The sequence below is a fragment of the Branchiostoma belcheri genome, unplaced genomic scaffold (genome assembly GCF_001625305.1).
Source record: "Branchiostoma belcheri isolate BF01 breed outbred unplaced genomic scaffold, Haploidv18h27 scaffold223, whole genome shotgun sequence".
NCBI lineage: Eukaryota > Metazoa > Chordata > Leptocardii > Amphioxiformes > Branchiostomatidae > Branchiostoma > Branchiostoma belcheri.
Genome location: NW_017803747.1, coordinates 234,810 through 245,707, shown reverse-complemented (window position 1 = coordinate 245,707; position 10,898 = coordinate 234,810).

Here is a 10,898-nt window from a genome sequence, read left to right as displayed (position 1 = left end):
ATGACCCGAAGCGCCTTCTGTGATCCATGGATTCTAGTCGAACAAAAAGAACACTTGTATTTTCTTTTACCAAACGGCCAACAACAAAACCATCACTGGACAAGGTATGATGCACTATGTCGTCGCAACAAGAGATTAGCGACAAAAGCAAACAAATCCGTACGGTCACTGAAATTGATGCCCTTCGGAAAATAAATAGACAAACTTCTCAACTAAGGACCCAGAGGCGGGACTCCGTACGACCAACTTCTACCGCCCAAGATCGGAGGGGATCTCTTTACCCTTGCAACAGCAGGAAAGCTTCCTTCACTCTTAAACCACAGGTACTCTTTTGTTTGTTTGTTTGTTTGTTTGTTTGTTTGCTTGTTTGATTTGTTTGTTTGTTTGTTTGTTTGTCTGTTTGTTTGAACCATTCATGGGAAGGTCAATCTGGTCTGCAGATCGATTTTCATTGAGGTCACGAGGGAAGACCTAAGCGTCAGACACCATATATAAAGAAGTAATTTATATTTGAAGTAATTGTAAGACGATACGAAGTAATTCTTACCAAAAGTTATACGGTGTTTGGATAAAGAAGAAAATACATAATATACAAACCAATGGGCGTTTTAGGGAGGAAGATTACTCACAATTATCGTTGTACTTGATGACAAACAACTGTAGTCTTTTTAGAAGTGGTTTTCGTATTGTGTTTTCCACTACAGACGGTTTCTGGCAAAAACCGAAAGCCTGTCGAATCCAGTGGAATCTCGCTACACAAAGCGCATGCGCAACGCAGGGACTCTAGACGTGGCTCGCATCTACTGACAGCGATGGAAGTCGAGCGCCTTAGTGCGCATGCTCTGCAGAGACACCAACATGGCTCTAAGGATACTAGTGATGTAAGCCTTGTGTGGTACTCTCTTTACTACTTTTTGTACTCAGTCTGTTATCTTTTTTTCGCTAACCATGTCGGGTGGTAAATGGATACTTCCCTGCCAATTTTGATGCAGTTTTGCAGCCACAAAAAGACCTGCTTGAAAACAAAGATTATTGTGTACGTAGATGTTACGTTATGGAAAGGAAATTATGATTGAAATATGATGTCTTCAAGACATCCAATCCTATTTCAGGGTGGCTCCGAAGAAATCTGTTTGGAGATTATAGGACAATTGCTTAGACAAAATGTACTGTCACTACATTACTAAAATTACCATCTGAAATGTTGTTTAATTTTTCTTCGATGTAAAATGTATTCTCCCGGTTTATACTAGAACAATGTGTGAAGTGAACCACACTGACATACGAGACTGAAAAAAGGAGCTGTTGTGAAAGAAGCAAAGAATCAATAGAACTTTTAAACATGCGTTTTCGACCATGCTTTTAAATATAGGTAAGGCCACAGCAAGTTAATTTTATGGATGACATACTCCGAAGACTTCAAATCTAATGCGATAGGGCGAAGAAAAACAAGGTAGGCAAAAAAAAACATGATTTCTATATTTTTTTAATTATGAGATCATAAACCTGCAAACAAAGTACAAGTAAAAGAAAAACAATAAATCAGAGCCTTGTCTTGACTCCTCTCTTCATCTGTTATCGAAGTTCCGGCATGGCAACAGACATATCTTTTCGGCATGTTGACCACTGTCAAAGGGCAAAAAATGTGTTTTCTTTTTTTTCAAAATCAGGCGAAAATCAATGCGCGCGCTGATGTCATCCAGAAAAACAACCTGCTGTGGCCTAAGTAATACTTAGCAGTTAAGAGTCCTTATAAAAGCTCTCGAAACTCTCATAATGGCTTTCCGAGACCTTTTCAAGAATCATTTCACCTGCCCTGAGTACACATTTACCTCTGTTGAAGTGGTCATGTTTCCTTGAGAAAATCAAACTCAAATCCCGGTAGGTAAAGTACTGGCTGCTGTTTCTTCCTACATCTGAATCATTTCAGACCATATAGTATATAGTATCCGATATATTTTGTAACAAAGGCTGTGTAAATGCATGTAATCGTTATCGTAATGATAGAATATGGGGGACTGGGTCTTTCAGAACATACTGTTTCAGCTGCTCAATAACAAAGTATTGTTTTTGTAGAACCCCTCTTACTGTCCGTTTTTTTTTTGAATGACCAGACAAGCCAATATCACATTTCTTGGTTTCTTAAATTCTAATGTTTTTCTACCTTGAAATGTGAGCTTGTTGTTTTGCCTCTTTTTTCCGTTATGTCTGAATGTTAATGGATAGTTCAAGCGTGACTGCCATTCTTAAAACGCGGGTGCTTACACTACACTTATGGCTACTTTGTAAACATCAATATATTTACCCATCTGTTCTGAAGAGCTATTTTCCTTGATCTCCAAGCAGAGGTTTAGGCTCGGGCGTATTTTTGACGCGTTTTCGGCGTTTAGTTGTGCTTTCCTTTATGTACAGGTATCTTTTTTCCAAGCCGACCAAACTGGCTGTCAAATGGATATCGATACTACCTGGCTAACGTAATACTATCACCAAAAAGATCTGCTTGAAGATTATATTTTCTAGCCTTTCGCACTAGAAGCAGATTTCGAACAAAGGACGTGTGTGGGGGGGCGCTATATGATTTGCTTCAGTTCATTGCCGTCTTCTAAGATCTCAACAAGAAGTTCCATTTGTCTATAAAACGCTAAAATTGATTTTGTTTCAAATTAGAAGACTAAAGTATACGTTGACCTTTAATCGACCTTGGTTGATATTGTTTCTATGGTAACAGACGACGCTGACTTCCAAGGATCCCCCAATGACGGTAAGTGTTACAGTTTGTTGTTCCTCTGTGTGTGTGTGTGGGTTGGGGGGGGGGGGTACGTTTCAATTGCGCTAGATCTATCTTAATATAGCCTCTTCCAGGCTTCGAGAGGCGGCTGGAAAGAGTAGAAATTGGCCAAATAGAGAGGTAACATGCCAGGGGAATTTGTCCGTTGGAGAGTACAGTTTAAATTTTGAAACGTTGAACATATTTTGATACGTAACGTTATATATATATATATTGAACGATATGCGGATGCACTTGACCAGATAACTATTATTGACTATAAAGCCTTGCATTAAAATAACAACAAAAATCCAAAGCCCGTAGTCAGTGGTGTTTTTTTAACACACAGAAATAGTTCCGTCTACATGTATGAGAGAACGCTCTGTAATTTCTGTTCTATTTTCTTCCAGATGCTTGAAAAGTTCGCCATGGCGGCTCGCGTAGTGCGCAGACTCTGTCAGGTATCCTTGTGTATGAAGAAGTACGCGGAGGACCATCTGGGCAAGGTGAAGATCACAACATATGTGGAAAAGTAGAAATAGTAGGAAAACAAATGTTGTGTTTCCTAGCTGTTTCCCGACCGACCCTAGAAAAACCTGTCGACCTTAGACTTTTTGGGGGGTGGACACCTGCAAGGGACATAATTTTTCTAGCTAAACAACCTTTTCTAGCTCCATGATCTGACACCTGAGTGATAAAACGTTGTACAGTTGGTTTTCTAACATTGACATTGAAAATAAAATTGCCCTCATGCAAGTTTTACTTTGTTAAACTGTATTTTATAAGCTGGACCCCTATCTAAAAGAAAAAAAAGTCCTACCTACCGACCCGAATTTTTTCAGGACTGAAACAGGAAACACAACAATTTTTTTTCCTAGGCCTCATGAACCTGTTTAGAGTTGCACTGGTGCATGTAACATAATATAGTATTACCTGCACTGAAAATTTTACTGGTACCTCTCACAATTTAGGAACGTAAGGATCATACTTATCATACTAAAACTGTTGAGAAACCATTGCCGTTATTTCCTCTATACGTGCTGACAGTCAATGCAGGCTAATACAAAGCCACAAACACAACACCTACATGTATTATTTACCTTGTATATAATATAACCCAGTACATGGACCAGTGCAAGTAGATATCAGAAATCCATGCTTCATTTTACCAGCACGTCGGCAGAACATACTGTGCCTGTGTAAAACCCGTAATGTATTATACATGGCACTTTGCTAGAACGTTTCATATAAGGTCGTATTCCGTACTATGTATATAAGGCATACATTCCAAATGCTATGTCTGGAAAGATATTGTCTGCAACAGCCAAAATTCTAATGAAACGGTGACCAAACATCCAACGAAAATCATGAAAATCCGGCTTTCTTGCAGGCGCAGTACGTTCTGCCAACCTGCCAGTTTTACCAGCACTAACATGAATATGCAAGTGGTACTATGATGTCACAACGAAAAACATCTTTTACTACACAGGCGTTTGAGTTCGTGTCGAAGCAGCGTTACCGGATGCCTACAAAGGAAGGGGAGGCAGGCGGGGAACAGGAGTTGTCTTTCGACCCTGGATTTTTCAAGATGGACTCGGAGGTATAAAATAGATAACATATATAAGATAAAGTAAGTAGAATCTCAGCAAAAACTAATTTTGTTTTATTTCTAAAGAAAAGTACTCGAACAATGATTTTATTATTTTCTGGCACTTAGATGCCGTATTTCGAGCCCTGTAAAGTATACGTTATTGTATGTCCTACAGTACATGTTTCCGGAATCAGCCAAACGTGTGGCAGAGAAGCGGCCTGCGGACAGAACACCGGCGGACCTCAGGATGATAGGCGCCGCACTGCGCAGTCTCAGCAGCTTCAGGAAATATCCGCGGAACATCCAGGACATGCTCTGTAGGGTCGTGAGATACCAGAGGTACGCTCAGGCTCAGCTCATGAGAGTTCAGACAGTTCAATTCATAGAAATAAATACACTGAAACAAGTCCCCATTAAAGTACTTTCTCACATTTCAATCCCACAAATTCTTCTGCATCAGAGAGCCACAACTGTAACTTGAGACTAGCACCCACACTTAAAGCTTTTAAAGACAGGTTGAAAACTGAACCGATCTGACACCTGATTACCTAATGACGATTTACTGACAACGATGATTTGTTACGTTTCATTACGTTGATTGATTTGTTTATATGATTCATTACTTCTACGTTCAGTTATTATCATATGTTTTATTATTTCCTAAGTTTGAATTTTGACCTCTCAGTTATCATATGTTTTATTATTTCCTAAGTTGGAATTTTGACCTCTGACCTCCATAATGACCATAATGACCATCGATATATCGATTATTATTGTATTTTTATATAATTTATGTTAATTTATTTATGTTATATTACTTTTTGTATTTTATATGTTATTTGTCATTGTAATTGGGCTCCCTTGGAAATCAGCCCCTTGGGGCTGAATAAATAAATAAAAAAAAAGTCTGCTTCCCAAATATAGAAAGAAAATAAGGGGCTGACCAGCTCAAACTCTTACAACAGCTGACAACAGTAAACAAACCCTACTTTTGACCTAATTTTCTCATGTATCCATCTGCCCTGGGCAGGTCAGACCTCATCACTCAGGTCTGTCATCATGATTATGCCCAACAAACTGATGAAATGAACAAAATATGACCAAAGTAGGAAAGTTTAGACGCTACCTGTTCCTTCTAGCCCCAAAGTCTCCAAACTTGACCAAAATTTTCAAGAGAAGAAATACGCGCGAAATGCCATTTCAGAAGGTCTTCGAAATTTTCCGGGGGAGTATTCTCTCGGATTCCCTGGGAAACTCGCGCCTTCTGCCCCTCAGACAGTGGGAATAACCACGGAGCAAAATCCTTGCTACGGTCGTGAGCTTTAAGGTTGGAAGGATGACACGTATGTCATACTCTAAGGAGGATGAACCCAACACTATTGTCATTGACACCACCAGGCTGTCAGAAAGCATCACTTTGTGCTTCTCTTCGACTTTAACACTCGAATCTTTGTTTTTTCGTAGTTTGGGAGTGAACCGCGTGGTGATTAAGAAGGGCCATCCCGGCACGGCGTTCTACATGGTGTTCTCGGGGCGGGTGGGCGTCGTCACCACAGACGATCCTGATGAACTGATGCAGCGGGCCAGCATGGTGGTGCTCAGGAAGGGAGACATTTTTGGGGTACGCGTTTGTGTTTGTTTGTGTGTTTGTGTTTCCGCACATTTGTAGTCAGCATAACTTCATAACGCCTTTATGAATTAGATTTAGTATGCTGGTAAGTCTTAGGAAGACGAAGGTCAAGGTCAAATATTGTCATTTGAATTTAGAACACCATAAATTAAATTAAACTAGACTAATTACGACCTTATTTCCATTATGTAACATTTTTGCTCCAAAAATTGAAATATTTTGTTTAAAGAAATATTTGTGTAATCGTAATTTACTCTCAATTTTCAACATATTTGTGCAATAATCTCACATTTATGGTTGGCGCTAAAACAGCCCACACGAGGCCTGTTATTATTGTTATAATTATGATGCAATTAGCAAAATTAGAATTAGTGCTCACCCCCTTGAAATAGAGAAAGGGCGGCATAAGAACTACGTGTAACTGTGCGAAAGAAAGTACTTGCAAATTTTGCATATCAACGAAAGTGGACGACGAAACACATTTTATCTCAAACTGCTCCTTCTAGTTCTACGATCACGAAAGAAAGGGTCTGTTTAAAGAGGCCAACACATTCCATCCTAAGGTCCCCACATTTACAAACAAACAAAAAGAAAACTACTCTCCTCTGAACATCGCAAAACGCAAACATCGTAAAAAAAATGGGATCATTTGCCTTCCACTGTCTCAGAAAAAGAAGCCAACCCAACAAGTTAGACCAAACTTGTAGGATTTAACCAAACTTGTAGGATTTGCCATCAACATCCAAAACCTTCCCGATAATCTCCTAGTACAATTACTGCTTAGAGGTTCCTCTTCTCTGTCGGTTTCTAACAACGCTAAACTCTTACAATGTGTTCAATTGTTTATAAAAGAAACGGAAAGAGTAACCATCAATTTCTTATCCTACCAGTTTGTTGATTGACTTGGAATGCCTACTTACTCACTTATCATTTACCTGCATATACTGTTATATATTTGATACATATTATATGATTTAGTTATAATACGGCTTACTTTAGTCTACCTTATTACTCTTATGCTTTGCATGTCTGTATTTGTAACTACATGTATATATTTTTGTAACGATGACGACACAAACATAAGCATTGTAGCTTGAGTATGTCGTCATCCTGTCTTGTTACTAAATGTTATAATAAAAAAAATAATAAAAAATAAAAACAAGTTAGAATTTAATGTTTAGTAGTTAGACATACTATATTATTATCCATTGTCCATCCTTTACTTTCATGTTACACGTACTTGCAATTAGCCTACCGGCAGGAACTTGCAGTAAACGTTCCGATTAATGGAAAAGTGTATTGCAAATTCGTGCCCGGAGGCTAATTGCAAATTACAAAACATAAAAGAACAATGAAATAGAATATAAAATAACTAAAGTCTACATGATAAAGGTAGCTGTCTAGAACTATAGCTATTTCTAAAACTATGTCTGAAGGGTTTGACTTCTCTTCTGTAAACCATGGAAGACGTAATGTCCCACCTTTTCCAAAATTTGTAGGTTTTGGGAAGTTAAAAGAAGAATATTTTTTTCTTGGTCTGTAAGTATAGAGAAATTGGGATAAATTGTAGAAGTTTAAATAGTCAACTCATTTCGAGCGTTGTTATGGAATGAACAGTTTGATTAATTATTAATTATTAACTAATTATTTTGTACAGGAGCTGTCTCTGATTACGGGCCAGGCGCGGGAGACGACCATACAGACCCAGGAGCAGGCCGAGCTGATTGTAGTAGATATCTACAACCTCCAGGACACTGAGCTGCACGCGCTTCTCAAGCAGGACTTTAAGTACAAGTTCGACTTCTTCAGGTGAGGAGTACACAGCTGCAGGTGGTATTATAGATAATGAATGACATTGCATTATATTGTGTTGGTATTAGACGTTGAAGGCGTAAAAATAAACAAGTGTATGGTGTAGAAGTTGTACTTTTCATGGTACTACGAGACCGAGCAATGTCTATCAGATATGTATAGCCGGTATAACCGCCCTTCTGCGTAACACACCAGCTTCGCAGGCACGCGGCGCGGCGGCAGCTGGCTACATTACACCGAACAACATGTTACACCTAACCCTTGAACATCTAACTCATCTAACTAATAGTAGTAGTTTAAAGCTATCTAATGACAATGCCCCTACTGTACTTGGTGACAGCAAGCTCCACTCTGCGATAGTTCTAGGAATTAGTTTTTGAACACCTAAATCATTGCTTGATAACTCTGGTGCGTGAAGGCATGGCTATTTCTTGTTCTTTTCTGAGCTGGTATTACTTTAGGAACTTAGAAGTCGGTACATCTACCAGTTTATTAGCTACTAGTATTTGTATATCATGCATAGTCTCGACATTTTTCGTCTGTCATCCAGTGACACCCACTGTAGGTTTCTTTTCATTTCCGTGACTCCAGCATCCCTTTCGTAGTTGTTCATGCTACTGGTATGTGCACGAGAGAGAGAGAGAGACAGACAGACAGACAGACAGACAGACAGAGACAGAGAGAGACAGAGATGGTGATGATGATGTTTGGGTTATATCATCTGAGGAAGAGATGGTAGAAAAAGTAAGAGGGGAAACAGAGATCGTATGTTTGGCATGAGTACCCAGATACACTCACGCCTTTAGTTCTTTAGTTTTTCTGTCGTGTACACAGACAACTGGAGCTGTTCTCACTGTGGGATAACGAGGCTGTCCAACGTCTGTCCTCCCTAGCCAGGACTCAGGACTGTGTGCACGGCAAAGTTGTGGTCAGAGACATGGCGGAGGAACCTACAGTTGTCTTCGTCGCAAAGGTATGGGTAACGATAACCTCGTTTAAAATCGTCGACTTTTTTTTTTTTTGTCAAACGCTTCATACAGAGCCAAAAGTAACCGTACCGTCGACAAGGATCTGTAGCAACCTTTTCCACAGTAAGACAAAGTAATTTTGCAAACAGAATTATACCTGTCCCACATACGCTCTAAATTTGCTGTCGTTAACTTTTGTACGATGAATATGGACAGGCCCTATGCCGACATTTGCAATTACAGATTTTTTTTCTAATCCAACATTTATCACAATATACATGGTGATGGCAGACTTAAGTTTTCCCAACTTATTTTTATGCCGCCACCACGCACAGACAACAGACATACTCATTTGCACTTGAGTTAAGTGGGGAAATTCGTATAGAGTGCATTTCCTAAGGGCACAAGATCAGTGGCATGGCAGGGTTCGAACCCGGGACCTCTTGGTTCCGAGGCGAACACTCTACCATTATGCAACACGACTCCACAAATACAGATTAAAAAATTCTCTTTGTTATCATTGTAAAAGCGTAGCACAATGGCCACTACTGTAAGCGCTGTAAGTACTGATGACCCCCCCACCCCACCCCAACAGGGCATGTGTGCCGTGGTGAAACTACTGGACCTGTCCACCGCTTCCAAACAACTGGAGCAGAGTGTCGCTTCACAGCCGTCTGTAAGTCCATCTCGTCCCCAGGCGAGCTCGGCCACGACAAGGAGCTTCAAGCCGCTGGAGAAGACACCATCGCCCGCAGCCTGCCCTCCTCTAAGGCCACAGACAGTACCGCCAAACGAACGGAGAACTTCCGAGGGGTCTAGAAGGAAGGGAGTGTCGGGATGTGTTAGAAGCAAGAGCGCAACAGTCGCTAGGCAGTCCCGTGGTGGCCATAACAACTCGGCAAAAGTTAGACCGCTGTTGTCTTTCAGTGACATCCCTTTGGCAAGTGGTCTGGAAGAAGAGCAGAGGTAAGACTGTAGAGAATATTATGTCATACAGTTACGAGTTATTCTGTCAGTGGTAAAACGACAAGTAAACCAAAGTCTGCTGATATGTTCCTGTCACACATTCACAAATTTGGCCTCCCGAACGCTAACTGAACGCCGAACAAGGAGTGGGTCGGCCTAAAGTCGGCTGGCGTTCGGCGAATTCGGCCACGGTTCAGCTGCGCCAGCCGGACGTTTGAAAACGTTTAAGGCTAATGTACCTTAAGTGGATCGTTCGGGAAGTTCGATCATAGTTGTCTGGTTTTCGACCGTAAGTCAGCAAAACAAAAGTCAACCATAAGGAAGTAAGTCAATGGTGTTCAGGACGTGTTCAGGGGTCAAATTTGACTCCAATTTAACTCAAATTAATTTCAATTCGTATAGAAAAGCGTGGCCTAAATGAGATCAAAGCTGGTGTTCGGGAACTGATTCGGGAATATGCCGTGAATGTATAACAGGAGCTTTGATGTTTCACAGTGACGATGATATAGACGAGCGTTCCCGCGCAGTTGCACAGAGGAAGTACAGACGGCGGATCAGCCACTGCGCACAGCGGGTCGGCACCTTCATGACTCTGGGCAAACTGGGACCTGGCAGAACTTTTGTAAGTAGTGGACAGCTACGATTCCGTTCAGACAAAGAACACCTTCTGTTCTTTCCGGTGTCATAGCGCTTACAGTGATTTCGCCCTACCCGCTTGTGATTTGATTAGATCTCCGGAGGGGGGGGGGCGAAATCGTTAGCGATCTCACCCCTTGGAAGGACGAAATCTCGGGGGGGGGGGTGCGATCACTGTGACACCGACGGTACATGAATGGTTTGTTACTAATCATAATTGTTGACACCCCTGTATGGCTGTAACCCGAGTATATGTCAAATAACTGTGTCAGTTGGATAGAATCTGTATCTGTATCAGTATAGCCGGTATAACCGTCCTTCGGCGTAACACACCAGCTTAGATATATGGCTATATGATAATAAACCAATGCCCCGCCTTATATAATCCCTACACTCACTCGATGGTTTATTCGGTGGTGGTTATCGCACATGACCAGGGATTATCTCACCATATACACCTCGGGGCTCGGCATTAACCCTTTATTATCCCTGCCGACAGGGTCTGGCCCATGTTTTGGACGCCCCCAT